Below are 13,987 nucleotides of genomic sequence, written 5' to 3' on the forward strand. Positions count from 1 at the left end.
AGGTAGGATTGAACCTGTGTTCCTGCCTTGGCGAGCAGATTCTTAACCACTGGACTACCGGGGAAGTCCGCAGCTGAGTGCTTTGTCCCCAGCATGGAGGAAACGGAGGCAGAGAACCTCAGCTCTCAGTCCTTCGTCCCTACAACATTTACTAACCGCTCTGTGCACGGGGATAGACAGGGACCACCAGAGGACGGGGTGGTTCCTGCCTTCACGTGCTCACAGACTTGGGGACAGCAGAGTCCTTCATCTTTTGTGCACAGGGGCTCACTGCCCATCATGACCCAGGCTGCCCAGAGCTGCAGTCAGGATGGCAGGACTCTGACTAACTAGGAGGACCCACCCATCCCGGTTTGCCCAGGGCTTCCCTGAAACTCCAGTACTTTGGCCACCTCATGCAAAGAGTGGACTCATTGGAGAAGACTCTGATGCTGGGAGGGATTGGGGGCAGGAGGAAAAGGGGATGACAGAGGATGAGATGGCTGGATGGCATCACTGACTCGATGGACGTGAGTCTGAGTGAACTCCGGGAGCTGGTGATGGACAGGGAGGCCTGGCAGGCTGCGATTCATGGGGTCGCAAAGAGTTGGACACGACTGAGCGACTGAACTGAACTGAACTGAACTCCCTGGCTTTAGCCCCTAAAAGTCCTGGGTCCCTGGAGACCCTTCCGTCCTGGGCAAACGGAACAGCTGGTCACACTTCCACCTTTATGTCCCCTCCCAACACCCATCCGCCCACACTCCTGACACCCCTCCCCCTCTCAGCCACTGACAGGTGGGGGCTGGGTTTCCAGCAGCCTGTGTCAAGGGCAGCTTTTCTCCAGGTAACCAAGAGGGAACAGAGGGCACAGTGATGGGTGAGTCCAGTGCCTGTGTGTCCTCCCTTCTCTGATCAGCCCACCTCCCCCAGGGGCTGCAGGCTCTGGGATCCCGTCACTGTTTCCCTTGTCTGAACTTTATCTCCAGAAGCCTCCCTGATCCAAGGTCAGGCTTCCTCCCTAGCATTCCGTTGTGAGCTCAGAGACCCACACCCACGGTAGGCGCCCGATGCACACGTTAAGCTCAAGCAACAGGCAGCTAACGTTGCCTTTTCCATCATCATTTTACAGAAGCGAAAACCAAGGCATAAAACTGGTCAGGAACCCACCTCTGGTATTTACTTCCCAAGATCCTGATGATTCCATTCTTCATCCAGCCTTCCAGAACCTTCCCCACTAGCTCTGCAGAGACACACACCACAGATGCTCTCTCCCAAGGGGACTCAGAAAAACGTAAAAAGTCTTGCACGGATGCCTGTTTCCAGGCTGGGGCTTCTAAACCAGAGCTCCATGCAGAGCAACAAAATTCCCCCTAAGATATTCACAGAGCCCCTCAGCCTGGTGCCTCCTCAAGCTGTTGGAGGGCTGTGAGGTCCCCCAAATGAGACTGGTCTCCCCAAGAATCTGAGGCACAGCGTGGAGAAGTTACAAGAGTCCAACTCTAAAGGAAAGGATGATTAAATTAACCACCTCCAATAAGACCTTAAAGAAACTAGATTTATTCTCTGCTCTGGTCCCCTGCAAGGGCATCACATAGAAAAAGCTAGATCTTTCAAGACACCATCTTCTAGCTCTACCATTCATTTTTGGCGCACATCCTTGGACGAGCTCTGTAACTTCTCTGGGCTAAGCCTCCTGCCCAAGTTTCCACAGCCAGCCCAGGAGTTCTCCCATCAGTTTCCTCCCCTCTTCACGCTAGACCTGATATTGCTGACAAATGAACTAAGTAACTAACCCTCGGGCTCCTCCTCCATAAAGCGCCAAATAAAACCTACTGTGCAGGGTTGCTGATAAAGGAATAAAGTGTCCCCGGCCACCTGTACTCTTGAACTCCATGGAAGTGAGAGCACACAGCTAAGGCTAACCTTTCTGAAGGGTGTGCTCTCTCTGTGCCAGGAGTGAGCTAAGTCTTGTAACACTTATTTCCTCGATGTGGTCCTTCTCACTACTATTGCCTCTCTACAGATGAAACTACTGAGGCTCAGAGAGGCCGAAGCTTTTGAGCTTTTTTAAAAGGCTTTAGCCTTGAGATACTGAAACACCCACCAGGTGGAAGAAGTTAATTCCATGATGACCAGACTGTAGCCATGACAGAAGTTGATCTATCTTCCACAATTCCCAGTACCGACCTCAAGAAAATGGGAACAAACTGGGAATTCCCTAGTGGTCCAGTGATTAGGACTCGACACTTTCACTGCCAATGATGTGGGTTCCATCCCTAGTTGGGGAACTAAGTTTCCACAAGCCGTGCAGCATGCCAAAAAAAAAAAAAGAAAGAAAGAGAGAAGAAAGAAAAGGGGAACTGACCCTGGACCTGAAACTTAACTGTACTTAAATCAGTCAAGATAATGCTGTTCAGACCATCGCATGACCACCTTCAAGATGATTGTCAGAGCTGACTACTGTTCTGCATGTAACCCCTAACCTCATGTGTACCTCTGCAACTCCCCTTTAGAAGTGTCTGCCCCTGGTTGACTAGGGGAAGTCACTTCTTTGGGACATGAGTCCACCTTCTCCCCAGGATTGCCGGCTTCCTCTAAAAAGTATCTTTCCTTTTACACAATACCTGTCTCTCAGTACTGGATTCTTCATCGATGAGCAGCTGAACATGAATTCGGCAACAAGATCATGGTAAGTTTGCACTCTCCAGGTTTGTGTAGCAAGGTCTCCAGGAAAACAGCCTTGGTGAGTGCTAGACCTGGGCTCAACTCCTGGGTTGGGAAGCTCCCCTGGAGAAGCAAAGGGCAACCCACTCAAGTGTTCTTGCCTGGAGAATCCCAAGGACAGAGGAGCCTGGCAGGCTACAGTTCACGGGATCACGGGAGTCAGACACGACTTAGCACTATCTTCTCTGGAGTGCTGGACAGGGAGTTCCCTAGGTTTCCTCTAGGATTGAGGGAGGTGGTGATGGAGGACACATGCATTGCAACAGAGCACCAGGTGAACTGTCTGGGGGTGGCCACTGAGTAAAGGAAGACAGTGGGACCCTTTTGCTATGCATTGTCACCCTCCAGTCCACTCCCCGGCATGAAAACTCCCAGGTCATCTGTCCATGCTTTTAGGCAGCTATGATGAGCGCCCCTTGGACCTATCAGGATGTCAGGCCTTGAGGGGCCCTTGGAAGTCATTTAGTTCCATGTTTTTACACATTTTGGCCATTTGCACATCACATCCATGCTTTGGGCCGCATCTGGGGATGCCTGAACTATTATTTTTCTCATTCATTTGTAAAACGCTTAACCCATTGAAACTTAAAATTATTTCAAGAGGGGACCTTTTATTTTTACCTTAAATAGAAAGCCAGGGTGACAGTCAATTGCCATTATAGAACATCAAAAGGAATAAATGCAATGAATATAAACACTGTTTACATAACTCTATCTGGTAGTCAGGGCATGGAGACAGATGGACAAGTGTCAGAGAGGTGTCAGGCCAGACCAGCTCCACACCAAGATGGTCTCCGTACAAAATCCAGTGCTTCCCAACCATTCTGGTGCAACAGTACCACATGGGAAGCTTTTACAAAATACAGATAAGCAACCCCAAGTCCAGAGAGTCACCCATTAGCCTAAGGTGGCATCCAGGTGATTATAAGAACATCGGACAATCAGAAAGATTAAAAGAAAAAGTCAAAAGGAAGATGGAAAAGGGAATTACATCCCCTGTGCTCTGAACTTGCGCCACCACAGGCATCCTGTCAATTACAGGTAGCCCCTGCCTCCCACGTCCAAACTCAGAGCTCTGACCTAGTTTGAGCCCCTGTGCTGTATTGAGAAGTCCCCCGAGGTCGGGCTGGGAGTAGGACAAATGGAACTGGAGTGGTGACATTGACATTTTTTTCCCATAGTTAATTCTATGAAAGAACAAGATTGCATTGGCTGTTAGGAATGGCTGGGACCTTGGGAGGGAAAATGAAAGACTGAGGAATGCGGTCTGCACCCTGTACACCCTGAGTCCTCCAAAGCGGACAGCCTCGGCTGGGTCCACTCCAGCCACTCACGCAGCCACGGATGGCCAAGAACACCTGAGCCTGGGTTGACTCACCAGCAGCTGTGCCAGATCCAACGAGCCCCAGTGCCAGGGTGAAGGCAGGTGGAAGTGCCGAGCTCACTTCCAAGTGACCCACACTGTCACCAAAGTCACCTCCCAGCAAGGGAGCACCTCGGAGGAACAGGGAGTGCTCAGAGAGTCTGGAGAAGGAAATGTCTGGGACTGGGACTAAACACCAGCGTGGCGCTGGGAATGCCTCGTCCAGCTGTGACCACGTCAGGCCCTCACAGCAGCTGTGCAGGGAGGGTATGACCAGCCGCCTTGGACCATCAAATTAGCCAGGCCCACAGGGCTTATGTGACTTGCCAAGACCACACTGCAGGTGGTAGGATCAGGATCCCAGCCCAGGTCTGTCTCATCCCATCATTCCAGGCTGCCGGCCCCACACCTCAGGGTAAGGAGCAGAAGAAAAATCAGGCAAAGTAGAAATCTCCATTGCATAGGAAGGCAGGTGACACCTTGCTCTGTGGGCGAAACCATTGATTTAGGATCCCTTTGCAGCTCATGACACAGGCTCACACATACCAAGCACAATTAGGAGTGTAGCACGCGTGCCCCCACTTTACAGACAAGGCAGTGTTAGTCGCCCAGTTGTGTCTTGACTCTTGGCGATCCCATGGACTGTAGCCCACCAGGCTCCTCTGTCCATGGGACTCTCCAGACAAGAATACTGGAGTGGGTAGCCATTCCCTTCTCCAGGGGATCTTTTCAACCCAAGGATTGAACCCACGTCTCCTGAATTGGCAGGCAGATTCTTTACCATCTGAGCCATGGAAGCCCAACCGAGAAGGGAACTGAGGCCCAAAGGGACAAAACTGAAAGGCTCACTATGGGCCCCTCCCAGCTCCCCGAGCTTTGCGCCCTCTGAGCCGTGGCCCAGGAATGGGGCAATCTGTACCTCCCCAGCCAGACTCCTCCCGCCCAGGCCAAGGATGTGTTCATCTCACTCAGGCAAATTGAAGGGACGTGGGTGCCCAAGGAGAGCGGCTTCCAGGCCGAAAGGCCCAGATCTCAGCCACAAACATGTGCCTCTATGGCTCCTTAACCAACGTCAGCTCCAGCCAGGAGCTGCTTCCAACAGCGGACAAGTAGAGGAACTTCCGGGGACTCCCCTCCCCTCCTCAAGGGGGCATGTCGCCAAGGAAAGATATGGCCTTCAGGTGGTTTTATCCAGAAGGAAGTGGAGATAAGACACCACAAAATGGACTTCTTCAAAAATCCATGTCCTAAAATTACTTCTGAGCAAAGTTGAGTTTGAAATCAACAGATAAAAAGGCAAGTTACGCAAACCAGGCTCAATGGCTGCCTGGTTCTGAGGAAAAGAATTTAACCCGGCAACCCCAAACTGGCTCACGTCCAACCTACAACAACCGCCGGCTGTGGTCACCAAGTTCTTGACAGCTCTTGGGTCCAGGCTGGAAAAGGGTGTGGGCAGAGCAGGGTGTTCCAAGGCACGCCCCACCTCTGGGGAACCCGGGGCATTCCTGGACCCTTATGACGCTGGCCACTCAGGTTGGGTTTCCTTTGAGGAATGGCCTGGCAATGTGAAAGCCTTTGGGAATTGCAGAGAAAGAACTAGAAGCCTGGTAAGGAGGCCTGAGCTCTGGGTCTGACTCACCGCATCCTGCCCAGTGCACACTCCCAGACTGGAAAGGCCAATGAAGGCTGATGCCTGAACCCTGGAATCAGATAACCTGAGTTCAGTTCCTAACTCCACTGTTAGCTAGCTGAGGACAGGTGAGTCAACCTCATTGTAAATGGTACTATCAGAGCACACGTCACGAAATTGTTAAGAAAATAGAGAAAATGAAGAGTCCAGGAAGGGCTGCGTGCATGGTGAGTCACTTCAGTCCTGTCTGACTCTTTCCAACCCTGTGGACTGTAGCCCTCCATGCTCCTCTGTCCATGGGAGTTTCCAAGCAAGAATACTGGAGTGGGTTGCCATGCCTTTCTCCAGCAGATCTTCCTGTCCTAGGAATTGAACCTGTATCTCTTATGTCTCCTGCATTGGCAGGCGGGTTCTTTACCACTAATGCCACCTGGCAAGCCCTGGGTAAGAGCTAACCAGATGCTAACTGACAGACAACCAGGCGAGGCAGCTTACAGGGTACCCTGTCCACTCCATCAGCTTAGACCTTCATTCATTCATTGATCCATTCATTCTTCCATTCCATAAAGGTGTGTTGAGCTGCTATTATGACCAGACTGCTCTCAGGGCAGAAAAAAACTCACCTCCAGGCGTTTTCAGTTAGATGAGATAGAAGACAAGCTCCACAATTTAGTAAACAATTTAGATAACTTCAGGTAGTGATAAGTGCTAGAGAGACAAAGAAACAGGGAGACAGGGCAGAGTGGTGTGGGGGCTGGGACCTGGGTAGGCTTACTGGGTGGGCAGAACAGTCTCCTGGAGGGTGTGGCTGTCAGATGAGATTTCCGTGAAAAAAAGGAGCAGCCTCCCTGAAAGGTCTGGGGAGGCACTCTTTAGGCAGAGGGAGGAGCAGGAAGGAAGATCCAGTGCGCAACGCTGGGCATGCTGAGTACAGACAATGAACAGCAGGTGTGTGTCCCAGAGAAGCCAAGGGATGTACCCAGAGTTTCAAGGCCAGTCCCCAGAGAGGCCAGGCAAGTCGACTGTTCTCCAAGGAGATGGCAGGAAGAGAAGAAAGGGACGACAAGCGGATGAGATGGTTGGATGGCATCACTGACTCAAGGGACATGAGTTTGAGCAAATTCCGGGAGTTGGTGATGGGCAGGGAAGCCTGGCATGCTGCAGTCCATGGGGTCACCAAGAGTTGGACATGACTTGGCGACTGAACAACAACATCAAGGAAATGGTGCCCTGAGGAGGGCCGCAAAGGGAGCTGGTGGGTGACACCTTCTCTCCCCAGCCTCAGGTCACGTCTCTGGAACCCACCTTTCTCTTCTGTGTCCTGGGAATTACTCTGATGTGCCCTGCCACTTCATTCAGGGGTGCTGTGAGCATCAGCTCCCCTCAAGTTTGTAAGATCTTATTTTGTGGTGTAAAGACTTTTCATTAAATAATAATATGCGCTCTCTCTCTGGCTGGGATGTGTGCATAAATAATCCTGTGACCCTGCCTTCAAGGAGGTCCTAAGCTAGTTGGGAATCAGACATGAAAACTGAAAATTATCTATCACGTGCAAAGTGTAATGAGGCCATGAAAACAGAACCTGTCTGAATGGTTGAGGATGGCTTTTCGGAGGAGGTGAGATCTAGCCAGGTGTTCGCTGGGGAAGTAACAGCTGGGCAGAGGTAACAGCATAGGTCTGGAGGTGGGAAAGATGAGGATAGGTATGGGACCTCCTGGGACCTGGAGGTAGCCCAGTGGTGGAAAGCATGAAATATCAGCCCGTAGGCTGGAGGCCTGGGACTTAATCCTTAGGTCAAGGGGCTCATCAGAAGCAGATAAGCAGGGAATCACCTGATTAAGTGACCTGGCCTCTCCTGGTGGGAGAAAGGGGGCAGATTGTAGCCGCCAGGCTGAAGGTCCCCAAACACCTACTTTGAGGCTGTGGCTCCTGGATGAGAGGAAATATCCAAACTTCAAGACACCTTGCTCAGTCATGTATGACTCTTTGTGACCCCAGACTGCAGGCCGCCAGGCTTCTCTGTCCATGGGACTTTCCAGGCAAGAATACTGGAGTGGGTTGCCACTTCCCACTCCAGGGTCAAGGCATCCTAGAGATCTTCTAACTCCAACCTCCCATTTTAAAAGTTAAAGAGCAGGAAACAGAGACTGGCCCAGGTGAAGGTCAAGTGGGTCTGTGAATGGCATGCTCTTCGCATCATCACAGACAGGCCAGCTCTTTGTAATAACAAGGAAAGAGGCCCCCCCACCAGCCCCCCACAGTGAGTCAGTCCTGTTGCATTATTTCAGCAAATGTCACTAGGGAGGCGCGCAGACCTTTTCAGGTCTCACATTAAACTCCTGACTTAAAAGTTCAACCAGAGGCAGGGCCCCGCTACCCACCCCCACCCACCCAGAAGATCAGCCTCCCCATTTTCACTGTGCAACCATCCTAAACTGTGTTACACCAAGCAGACTTTTAGGGAAGGTGGTTGGTTGTAGGGGAAAGGGTATGGGTCCAGGGGCCAGAAGACACCGTCTCAGGTCCCAGATGGGCCCTGAGGCGTGTAAGACACTTGGGCCAGTCATTTCTGGAGACGCAGTGGCAACTCAGTTTCCCCAAAGGTAAAACGATGGGCTCCTATAAGATTCTCTCTCAGGTTCTGGCTGGTTCTGGCATTTTTTTATTCTCCAGTGCAGCTGTTGCTACTAAATATTTCTTGAACATTGCATACACAAGTTCTCCAGGCCTGTGCAGTAAGGGTTTGTTTCCTAGTCTCTAGGCTACCTTCCTTGTGTCAAGTTCTTTCATCGGGTCCTCACAAAAGCCCTGCCCTCCAGGGAGGTATCACCAGCCCCATGGGCCAGCTCCGGCTGACCCGGGACACAGAGCAGTGCTGGGATCTGGCCCCAGGTCCCCGCTGCCCAGGTGAACATATGTGTCCAGGCACAAGGGCTCCCTCCAGGGAAAGCCAACCCCTAAAGCTTCAGTTCTGAGACACCCACCCTTTGAGTCCCGTTGGTCAGGACAGACATCTCTGCACACAGAAGAACATCTTTGAATTGGGCAGAGAGAAGGTGGCCAGGAATCACTAGGTCCCAAGATGGGATGGTTTCCCCCATTCTCAGCACACCCTGTTACAAAGAGAGCAAGTTTGGCTGAAAAGCAGGGAGCCTGCTGGTTAGCGCCTTCAGCATTCAGAGCCTCCCTGGATCTGGGTCCACAAGGCCGGGCCATGGGGCTTCTGGCTTCTGAGGAGTGAAAGGCGTGCTCATACACAGCACATTTTTAAAAAGTCTCCTGGTAGTCACATTCGTTCTCCCTTGGAGTGAAACTCCTGCCCCATCACACATCTGCTATGTGATCTGAGGCAAGACAGTTAGCATCTCTGAACATGTCCCCATCTGAAAAATGGGAATCACCATATCCATGGCACTAAATTGCTTTGGTAACTTACAAATATACCAAGCACACCCTGCAAAGAACAGGAGGAGTAAGGGGAGCCCTAAGAGGGCTTCTAGGAGGAAAGGCACTGCTTGTAAATTTCCTTTGATGATGCTCCTGTCCACCTAAGCCCTGGAAGTGCTGTGGTCATCGCATGTTGTAGCTCTCTGCCGACTTTTTAAAATTAAAATGATCACATCAATTTAACCTCAGATATAACCTCCTGGTTATATTATATTAACCTCCTGGTTTCCCTGCCTGGAGGAGGCAGTGGCCCTTGCCGTAGCGGCACAGGTGTGGTGGGTGGTGTCCTCATAAGAGTCACACGGGTGTGGCAGCAAACTGTCTTCTCTAACTATGTGCCTCGCATTCCCTCGGCCGTGAGACCAGCAGATGGGTCCACAGCACCTAAGGTTCCGCCAGGCTAAACGAGTCAGGATTTTCTGACTCAGAAGCACAATTCGTGAGGCCAGGGCTGTAAACATTCCTGTTGATCATCTGAGATGTAGAGCATTAAGGTCACTTTCTTGTTATGGCTTCAGAAGAGGGAGGTTACTGCTCCTCAATGAGAAATCATGTGTCTGCTATACAACAGGATTTGTGTCAGTTTTATTTATTTTTTTTTAAATCCAGCCAGAATAACATTTGAATCTGGGAAGAGTGATTTTCTAAGATAGCTTTGTGAAAATGCTCCATATTATCTTCTAATTTTATTTGTATGTATGATTTGATATATGAAAGTGAAAGTTGCTCAGTCATGTCTGACTCTTTGCAACCCCATTGACAATACAGTCCATGGAATTCTCCAGGCCAGAATACTGGAGTGGATAGCCATTCCCTTCTCCAGGAGATCTTCCCAACCCAGGGATCGAACTGAGGTCTCCTGCATTGCAGGCAGATTCTTTACCAGCTGAGCAACCAGAGAATCCCTTGTATATGTATATAATGTATATTAGATACATGTATATTGTACACATTGTGTATATATAAATATATATAGTACACATTGTACATGTATATAATGTATGTATATTATACACATTGTATACGTATATAATGTTTTTCTTATTTTGTAAGTGATGAAGCATAAATTTTAAAAAGTTTATTTATGGCTACACAGCATGCAGGATCTTTGTCCCTAACCAGGGATCAAACCCATACCCCCTGCAGTGGAAGCGAGGAGCCTTAACTACTGGACCTCCAGGGAAGCCCCAAAAATATTTTTTAAAAAGGCCCACAAGCCCACAGAAACAGGGAATCCCACTGAGAAGGGAGCCGACTGATCCTGTACCATCTCCTCCTACCAAAGATTGTTTGCGTTATCATTCCCTTGCCTTTTTTTTTTAACCTGCTTAAATCTGTGAAACACTATCTCCATAGAGAGGTGTGCATGAAATATACCTCCTAAGCAATTACAAAGTCAATTCCCTAGTAACCACCCCCTTCCACCATGACCCTCTCAGTCCCAATCTCCTCTCCCCCAACCCAAGATGATACTTGACTTTTATTCAAGGTTATCACTTTCTTGATTCTTTACCATCATTTCACATCTCATGTATATATATCACTAAACAACTCGTGTTAGGGTGCTTGTGTTTTGACCTTCCTAATTTCCTGAGCGGCTCTCTGCCTTTCCCCTAAGTCTTTCAAAGTATTTTGGGGATGCTAGGATTCCCTTCCCGGAGAAGGCAATGGCACCCCACTCCAGTACTCTTGCCTGGAAAATCCCATGGACGGAGGAGCCTGGTAGGCTGCAGTCCATGGGGTCGCTAGGAGTCAGACACAACTGAGCGACATCACTTTCACTTTTCACTTTCATGCATTGGAGAAGGAAATGGCAACCCACTCCAGTGTTCTTGCCTGGAGAATCCCAGGGACGGGGAAGCCTGGTGGGCTGCCATCTATGGGGTCGCACAGAGTCGGACACGACTGAAGCGACTTAGCAGCAGGATTGCCTTTGCCAAATCTGCAGCCCAGAAATCCAAGCGAGAGATGCAGGCCACACTACATTGTTACAATGACATTAGGAGGATCAGCATTAATAAAAACCAGGATAATGCCTCTTTCTGGCGTGTTCCCACCATCCTGGGCATTCTGCTGAGCGCTGTCCCCAGATGTCTCACTCACCCTCCCAGCAATCCCACAGGGAGGTGTTGGGACCTCTTAACTCTGTTGTAGAGATGACAAAACCAAGGCTTCCACTGCCAGGACTGTCCCCCATGTACTTCCTAGCTGCTCTTTGCAAGGGAATTCATCCCGAAGTCCTGAAGCAAAGATTCCTTGGGGGATGGGCAGAGGTGGGGAGGGTGGCTACAGACTTCCCTAACTTCCAGTGGCTCCCCCAGGTTCTTCTGTCAGTGATCCAGCTGGGCTACTGTTAGATGTTATAGGGGGGAAAAAAAAAAGGTTTGGAATCCACTTCTTTCAGCAAATGCCAAAGTCTTAATGGCAACTGGATCCTGCCTCATCAATACTGTTCTCCCGATAATTAACATATAAGATTGTCCTGAGACAGGCGGTGTGGTTGGAGTGAAGAGCATCAAGCCCTGAGTTTAAGACTTGTGGTGGCCAAAGGGAGGGGCCTGGGAAGGGATGGAGTGGAAGTCTCTGGAGCAGAGTTGGACACGATTGAGCAACTAACATTTCCACTTCACTTTCATGATAAACCATAATGGAAAAGAATATATATGCATAACTGAATCACTTTGCTGGGCAGCAGAAATTGACACAACATTGTAAACCAGGTACACTTCAATTAAAAAAAGAAAGAAAAAGAAAAGAGGCTACCCTGAGTTCAAATCTTGACCCTACCACTCCTGGCCTTGGAGGAGTCTCTCCCCTCATCTGTGCCTGGGATGTAGTACAGGAGTGGCAGCCTGGCCTGCAGTCAGAATCCTAGGAGATGAGAGACGGAAAATGCTTCCTGAGCCGGGAGTCCCCTGGAGTGCCTGGCTGGCCCCTCTCTAATCTCTCCGCCCGGGTCAAGGACCAGCTTTCATGACTGGAAGAGCTCAGAGGGAGGTGATCCAAGGCCACCCGCCATTTGACAGACATGGGGACATCAAGGCAAAGGGGAAGAGGGCAGAACTGAGGAGGGGAGGACGCTCAGGTGTCCCAACCAGACCCCCGCTGTCACCCCGAACTGTGACACCTGCTCCCAGGGGCTGAGTCTGACACCCCACACAACGCTCCTGAAGGCGAGTCTCGTTTAATTCTCTCAGCAGGTGCTATGGTCATCCCACCTCTCAACAAAGAAAACTGAAGCTCTGAAAGGTGAAGTGACGTTTCCACGGTCACACAGCTGGGGAAAGGTTAACACAGGGCTGGGCCAGCCAGTCTGACACATCCACCCTCATTTCTAACATCTGAGCCACACGGGAGGCCCCTCTGCCCGCGGGGCTCCCAGGGGCTCCAAGCCGCTTTGGAGGTGACGCTGGGCCTGCCCACTCTGGCCTCCCCAGAATGGAGGTCACCCCGCAGCCAAGCCATGATCCCCCAAAAGCCCCCGCCCCCGTTTCTGTATCCGGAGGCCACCTAGACAAGGACAGGTCCCCAGCTGTGGCAGAACATGCAAAGCAGCCGGGCTAGAGGTTTGTTCCCATGGAGACGGAAGGAACTCAAACTTCCCCTGAAGGGTGCCTGCAGGGGCTAGAGGCCAGCCTGTACCCCCAGGCAGAAACCTGAGCCCAGATTCTCACCACTCCCCCTCTGAGCCACCAGCGAATCCTCAGGGCCTCTCCTCAGGACCCCTAGCAAGAGAGGAATGAGTTCCAGAAATAAGCCTTCCTGGCCCACACCCGCTCCAGCTGCCCTCCAAGGGGCCTCTCTGGCTGCAAACGATGCCCGGGGGCCAGCGGGCTTGGCACAGCTGTGGCCGTCTGCCTGAGCACAGTCCTGCCTGAGGAATGCACAGAGCTACACGTGTCAGAGAGACCCGCGTGGGGCACAGTTCCAGGAAACAGAGCAAAACCGCCTGTTTGCACGGCGCACCTCCCTGCTCTGCCTCCCAGCTCCTGATCACTGATCGCGCCATTGGCTGCCCCCCAGTTGTGCAGGAGGTGAAGCTGGACCCTTGCAGAGTTAAGTTCTGTTCTTGGCTGTGTGGCTCTGGGCAAATCACTGGCTCTCTCTGGACCCGTTTCCTCTCCTCTTAAGGTTTGAAGGAGGCTGTGCCGTCAGGCTCATAAAAGCAGCGATTTTGTGACATGCTCCTTTTCTAGGAGGACAGTCACTTTTCCCACTGTCTCCTCTTTTCCTCATTCCAAGAAATGTGGCATGCCCCTGTGGGCATGTCAGGCTCCCCAGCTGGCAGCCCTTGGCTGTAAAAAGCCCATCACTAGTGCCAGGAGGAACCTGGGAGAGGGTCCCAGGGCAGTGGGCCAGCGCTTCAGGGCCAAAGTGGTAAAACAATGATATTCGTGATCACGCCACCGGAGTTGTAATCCCCGCCTTAGAATTTTGGAGCGGAGGTCAGTGGGCTGTGCAGGGCACTCATTACCAGTGGGTTGGCCAAAGGGCTATATCCACCAGGTCCGCTGTTCGGAATCTGAAGATTCTTAAGAGGAATCTGCAACCATCTGGGGCTCCTTCAGGCCCTACAGGAGATTTCTGGTCTCACTCTCCCCGCCTTTAGAGATACTGGGATGAGGCTCAGAGAGGCGGAGAGGCTTGCCCAAGGCTGCACAGCCCCGGGAGATTCTGAATGAAACCGGTCTTGCCTGCGAGTGCGACTTCCCCTTCCCACCGAGGGTGCGGGGATCTCTCAGGCAGGCACTACGGAGCGAGCTCGCGGTGGCCGAGAGCGGGTATTCCTGCCGGCGTTCACCGCCCGGGTCGGGGACACGCGGCGCAGTGACAGGTCCGC

The 13,987-nt window shown here is 51.4% G+C and overlaps 1 protein-coding gene across 2 annotated transcripts in view; it reads right to left on the reverse strand.

The window, feature by feature from the left end:
• Nucleotides 1-13,987, reverse strand: part of SYNE3 (spectrin repeat containing nuclear envelope family member 3) — a 112,497-nt gene that overhangs the window by 97,989 nt on the left and 521 nt on the right. The gene's annotated exons all lie outside the window — the stretch shown is intronic.

This window comes from Bos indicus, chromosome 21 (genome assembly GCF_029378745.1).
Source record: "Bos indicus isolate NIAB-ARS_2022 breed Sahiwal x Tharparkar chromosome 21, NIAB-ARS_B.indTharparkar_mat_pri_1.0, whole genome shotgun sequence".
In the NCBI taxonomy this organism is placed as follows: domain Eukaryota; kingdom Metazoa; phylum Chordata; class Mammalia; order Artiodactyla; family Bovidae; genus Bos; species Bos indicus.